Consider the following 6,850-nt stretch of genomic DNA (forward strand, 5'->3'; position numbering starts at 1 on the left):
GTGTGTGTGTGTATATATGTGTGTGTAAGAGAGATAAAGAGAGAGGGAGAGAGAGAGGGAGAGAGAGAGAGGGAGTTGTGGAGTACTCAGTGGGAAATTAAGCAGCAGGCCCTGGGCCCAGGCTACAGGTTTCTTATATGATACAATCTCATTAACCCCACAATAACCCTTTGAGGCAGGCACAGTAACTGTCCCATTTTGCAGATGTGGGAACTGACATTCTGAGAGGAGAAGGGACTTGCCTATGGTCATGTATCAAATCCAGACTAAACCATCTCCCTGGGATTCTGAACCCCTTCCATCTCCAGTGCCTATTTACCCCATCTCTGCCTGTCCCTTCTCCGCCACTGACCACTCCAGGCTGCCTAACCCTCTGCTTGTGCTCCAACCCTACCTAGGCCCGAGTTTCCTGCTTCTACTCTGGACTCAGTTTATTATTCCAACAACTATGTGGTATCTGCTGTGTCCTCCAGACTCTCAGCTGGCCCCAAGCACACAGCAGTCCCCTAGTTGGCCTGGGATTATATCTAGAGAGGAAGATGGTGGCCAAGCAACCACGGCATGTTGGGAATGACCAGCCAGGGTGGGATGCATCTGCTCTAACCACTTGCATCCCTCAGCTTCCCCAGGAGGACAAGGGCCCTTTCTGAGACACTCAGGTCTCTAACCAGGAGCCAGCAACTACATGTGAAAGGCAAAAACCACAATGTGATTCTATTAGAGACCTGTTTGTGCCAGCCTCCAAGACAAGAGCTCACACACCTTATTGAAATATTTACAACATTCCAGCTTTATAGAGCAAAGTTCTGAAAGGTTATGTGACCTACCCAAGGTCACACAGCTAATTAGTGTCAAAGCCAGAATGCAAAGCCAGGTTAGTCAGCTCTTAACCCCTCCCTGAGCTTGAGTCAACCTTTCATCTGGAGTGAACTTCTGGGCCAAGCAGGGTGGGATGGGTTAGGGCAGTGGTAGTCAACTTGGTCCCTACCACCCATTAGGGGGCATTCCAGTTTTCATGGTGGGCGGTAGCAGAGCAACTAAAGTATAAATAAAAAGATAGGTTTAACTATAGTAAGTTGTTTTATAAAGATTTATTCTTCCAAACTTTGCGAAAATCCAACATAAAGTACTTATTATTATATGCTTTAACTTGCTGTAACTCTGCTTTAAAAATTTTATAAAGTATAGTTACTTCCCTACTTTATAAATCACCTTACTGTGGAACCGGTGGGCAGTTAGAAAATTTTACTACTAACAGAGATACAAAAGTGGGCAGTAGGTATATAAAGGTTGACTACCCCTGGGTTGGGGTGAGTGAGTGTCTCAGTTTCCTGGGACTGTCCCAGGTTTAGCCTGAAATCCCAGGAAACTCCAGGGCAACCAGGATGGTGGGCCAGCTTGGGAGCAGTTTGACCCCACCAACCCCCTGGAACCACTGCCTGCTCTGTCATAATGTTCCTTGCAGCAAGAAGTAAGCATACCCTTGAAGTCTGATTTAATTCATATGGAGAGAACTAAGCAAAAATGAATAAATAGCCCTGGCTGGGTGGCTCGGTTGTTAGAGCACCATCCCGAAGCACAGAGGTTGCCGGTCCAATATCCAGTCAGGGCATATACAGGAACAGATTGATGTCTGTCTCTCTCAAATCAATAAAATAAAAATTAAAAAAACAAGTAAACAAATAAAGCTGACAATAACTTAAGACTAGTTTCAGGAAAGGATGTGAGTGACCCCAGACTCATGAGATAATTTTTTTTCTCTTTTATTAAATAAAGATAGATGTGACTTACTGCAATATGACAACATCCTGGGTTTGTGGGAACCCTGTATTTATACCCCCTTGGATCCCTAAGTGCCTAGAAATGCCAATAATAATATTAATATATATTATTTTAAAAGACAAATTTAATTAAAAAAATTAAAATTCACCCATTTCTCCCATCTCCCACCCCCACCTCTGGCACCACCAGTCTGTTCTCTGTATCTGTAAGCTTATTTATATATAGTATAAACATATATAGGTTTACATTATTTATTATTATCAATACTGGCGCTTCTAGACCCTCAGGGATCTAAGGAGAACAAATCTGGCAGGTAGTAGATGGCAAGAATATAAATTACTTCATTAGCACTTACCGTCTGCCTGGTTTAAGAACATTATAGTTATTAACTCATTTATTAACATAATTAATATTGTTTTAGTAAGTAGTTGCCAGGTACTGTGCAGTGACTCTGTGCCCAGAGCTGTGCCCTGTGGGAACACGCACAATCCCCCTTGTTCCCTCCCAGGGCAACAGAAATGGAAGCCGAGCAGCCAGTCCAGGGCCAACCCACCCAGGCAGTCCTTGAGGCAGGATGCAAAACCAGGTCAATCAGATGCCAAGGCTGATCGCCACAGGGGTCCCCAAACTTTTTACGCAGGGGGCCAGTTCACTGTCCCTCAGACCGTTAGAGGGCCGAACTATAAAAAAAACCCAACTATTAACAAATCCCTATGCACACTGCACATATCTTATTTTAAAGTAAAATAACAAAACGGAAGTAGTACTGTACGTGAGCGACGCAGCGCTTTGCGGCACTGCCACATACAGTACTCCAGGAGCACAGAATGTGAATGCATCCTGTGCTCCTCTCACTGACCACCAATGAAAGAGGTGCCTCTTCCGGAAGTGCGGCAGGGGCCGGATAAATGGCCTCAGGGGGCCGCATGCGGCCTGTGTGCTGTAGTGTGGGGACCCCTGCTCTAGATCTTCAGCGCCACTCCAGTTGGCCACCTCAGTTTCAGGACTGAGGGCTCTTCCATGGCCAATAAAGTCTGAGGTCTCTGAGAGAGCATGGTGGACTCTCGGCTGCCGCCCAAGCAGGGACCCTTCTGTTCCACGTGGGCGAGAGCTAGCAAGGCCCGGCTCCAGCTCATCCTCAACCACCAGCTGCCAGCCCCGCCTCGGGCTCAGGAACCTGAGCTGCTGGGGAAGAAGGCGGCTGCGGTGGTGGCTGCTAGGTGTCACACAGCGGGGGCCCTAAGGCCCAAGAGCGTGGTCCCAGCCCGACCCCGGATGAGGAACCCGCCCTGAGTGGCCCCCAAGCCTCCTCACCCCACCAGTGCAGCGGGCCGCCCCGGGGCCTGCAGTTGCTGTGGCTGCGGTTTGAGCAGGGTTTTACTTTTAGCAGGATCTGTCCTGTGACTTGCCTTTATAGCCAGGTGCAGGTGTTCGGTTTTACCACTAGCCACGGCCAGCCTTCCCAAGATGCCTTCTCTACCCCCACCTATCCATGGCTCAGTGTAGTGCACTTCATTACTTGATCTTAAGAAAAGCAAGAATAAAAAGGGAACCCAGAACTTTGTTCAGATCTCATCTTAACCCAGAGGACAGATGTTGGTTGATGAAGACTTTTTCTCCTCTGTGTTCCATTGTGCTGCTAGAAAATCTTGAAAACCTCCGCTGTAAACTTCATAATCAACCATTCAAGTTTATCTTACATTTTCATACAAGGGAACTCACTTTCCAGATTAACTCTGAGTATTTGGCCTTTGTGGCTGTTGGCATTAGAAAAAGGGGGAGGGGATGGCCTTTGTTTAAGTGAGAGTGAATGTACTTTCCACCCTGGAGGAGTTATCACCCTCTCTTGTGAGGTTGTCATTCTGGTTTGTGGATCTCAGGACACTGGAAAGGCAACATTTAATAGATACTTGATTAACTAGTTGTTAAATATTATTTCCTATATTGACTATTTAGAATGTGATCTGGGACAGACAGAATTTATTCCTCCAGGTTGCATTTCTTTGTTTAACATTACAAAACCAATTCTAGGACCACCTTTCACCCACCAGAGGACACCACAAAAAATTGGTATATTTTGGGAAACCTACTTGTACAAACAACTATGAGAATTACATTGAGACGATAAAGTATGTGTTTCAGCTCCTACAAGAGAGTTCCTTCTTATTGGCCACACAGTAGGCTGGGTGACAAACAAGGGCTTTTGCTTCTCATTGATCTGATCCGATTGCTGTCTCCCAGCCATGTCGTTTAGTTCAGTTCTGACCGAAGTAACTACATGCCAAACCTTTCTTCTGATCATGTAGATGACATGGATGGTGTGTACACACACACAAAAAGCCAAAATCAGAAACAAAGATTTCCACCTGGCAGAATCTGCAGAGAATTTGGAATTTGCTGCTAAAGAAAAGAAAAATCTGGTTGTATTTATTGGACATAAACTGATGTGCATCCAGTTAGACTTTGCGTTCAGAAAAACTACAAGAGACTCACATAACAGAGCTCTTCATGACTCAGCGGTGTTAGGTAACCTTGACCAGCTGAAGCCCCCCAGTGCCCAAACCACTTTATCCCTTACATAGGCTGACATTCTATCAGGTACCTTTTTTTTTTTTTCTTAAATTTTTATTTATTTATTTATTTATTTTACAGGGACAGAGAGTCAGATAGAGGGATAGATATAGTCAGACAGACAGGAACGGAGAGAGATGAGAAGCATCAATTATCAGTTTTTCGTTGCAATATCGTAGTTGTTTATTGATTGCTTTCTCATATATGCCATGACCGCGGGCCTTCAGCAGACTGAGTAAGCCCCTGCTCGAGCCAGTGACCTTAGGTCCATGCTAGTGAGCTTTTTGCTCAAGCCAGATGATCCCGCGCTCAAGCTGGCAACCCTGGGATCTCGAACCTGGGTCCTTCCGCATCCCAGTCAAACGCTCTATCCACTGCGCCACCTCCTGGTCAGGCCTATCAGGTCCCTTTTAATGCAATTGCTCTCCGGATTATTCATGCTGATGTTGCTCCTACACATATCCTGTATGCTGAGAATGCCAGCTGGGTTGGTTTTTGTAAGATCCTGGATGATGTTAGAGAACATGCAAATAGGCCCATCCTGCTTGCCCAGACTCCAACCTGTAATTGTTTGAGGTTTGGAAATTATAGAGGGACTGACATGGAGAAGAGGCTTTACCACATTCCCACTCCTGTGCCCCAGGAAGATCTAAGAAACGGGAATTGTCTACTGTTTGGAGCCATTTCTATTCTACAGTGTGTCTTCAACAGCCAGCGTGGGTTTAAGGGGACAATACCTACGTTGTGATAGATTATAATCTCAAACTTCCTGGAGCTCCAGGAAAAATTGAAGCAGAAGAAACTAAGGAAATGTGTAAAGAGAAACTACACCCAAAACCTAAATTCTTTCGAAAAACAAACTGATGTTTTTAATATGGGAAGGAACTTTTCTATCAGAAAGCTTGACTTTGTCTCCAACTTAACATTAGCAGACTGATGGGGTTTTGTGGCTGCAAAAGGCACCCTTACATAGCAAAGAGTGTTACATAACTCGTGGATGTGTTCATAGTAAATTTAAGTCACTTCTTAAATCTACATGACCATGTTTTACCCTGGTCTGCTATATACTTAATCATACAGCAGGCTAGGGTGATGTTTTATTTTCTAAAGGGATAAAGCATTATGGAAAATGTTGTATGCCATTGAAACAAAGAATACCATTGATGCCTCAAAATTATTTTTCGAGGATCTGGTTGTTGGAATCTGGATAAAAATAGGGAGACTGGAACCACAAAAATGTACAAAGGAGGGAGGAAGGCTAGCCAGTGGGACTGGAAGTGTAACAGGATGTGGAACCACACCTTGGTCTTCGTCTAAAGATTGCTTGATGGGCCTGACCAGGTGGTGGCGTAGGGTCGTCAAACTTTTTATAAAAACCGCCAACTTTTGCAGTGCTGGTCAACCTGGTCCCTACCGTGCAACCAAACAGCGCTGCGATTGGCCCATCATGAAAGCTGGAACGCCCACTAGTGGGCGGTAGGGACCAGGTTCAAAACCCCGAGGTCGCCAGTTTGAGCGCAGGCTTATCTGGTGAGCTTATTTTATCTCACCAGCTTCTATTTTTTTTTTTTGGTTTGTATTTTTCTGAAGCTGGAAACGGGGAGAGACAGTCAGACAGACTCCCGCATGCGCCCGACCGGGATCCACCCCACACGCCCACCAGGGGCGATGCTCTGCCCACCAGGGGGCGATGCTCTGCCCATCCTGGGCATCGCCATGTTGCGACCAGAGCCACTCTAGCGCCTGAGGCAGAGGCCACAGAGCCATCCCCAGCGCCCGGGCCATCTTTGCTCCAATGGAGCCTTGGCTGCGGGAGGGGAAGAGAGAGACAGAGAAGAAGGAGAGGGGGAGGGGTGGAGAAGCAGATGGGCGCCTCTCCTGTGTGCCCTGGCCGGGAATCGAACCCGGGACTTCTGCACACCAGGCCGACGCTCTACCACTGAGCCAACCGGCCAGGGCCTCTCACCAGCTTCTTATCTCGCTGGCTTGAGCAAGGGGTCACTCAGTCTGCTGTAACCTCACAGTCAAGGCACATATGAAAAAGCAATCACTGAGAAACTAAGGTGCCGCAACAAAGAATTGATGCTTCTCATCTTTATCCCTTCCAGTCTGTCTGTTCCTTTCTCTGTCTCTCTCTGTCTCTGTCACAAAAAAAAAAAAAAAAAAAAAAAAGATTGCTTGATGGGAGCAGAGACCACACCGGTGGGGGCCACCTGTTGCTGGTCACAACCTCGGTGGTCATGAGATCATGTGATGCTATCTAAAATTTCTTCCACTCCTGTGGGTCAAGTGTTAAAAGATCATCAGATGAAAATTTGGACTCAAGAGCCCTTCATTTTTTTTTAATCCAATGATTTTACGTGGAAAAAATGTTCTCAAATCCAGGAAGCCTCCTGGGGCCTCTTTAAAACTAGATTTGTCCTTCTAGATTCTCATCTGAGACTAAAGTCATGGCCTGGGCAGAGCTAGGCACTAGACTGTTTGGAAGAAGAACTCA

General features: G+C 46.1%; 1 pseudogene; it reads left to right on the top strand.

The window, feature by feature from the left end:
- The first annotated feature begins 2,835 nt into the window (after positions 1 to 2,835).
- LOC136391874 (polynucleotide 5'-hydroxyl-kinase NOL9-like) lies at positions 2,836 to 5,217 on the top strand (annotated as a pseudogene).
- The last annotated feature ends 1,633 nt before the right edge of the window (positions 5,218 to 6,850 follow it).

Source organism: Saccopteryx leptura, chromosome 2 (assembly GCF_036850995.1).
Source record: "Saccopteryx leptura isolate mSacLep1 chromosome 2, mSacLep1_pri_phased_curated, whole genome shotgun sequence".
Lineage (NCBI taxonomy): Eukaryota > Metazoa > Chordata > Mammalia > Chiroptera > Emballonuridae > Saccopteryx > Saccopteryx leptura.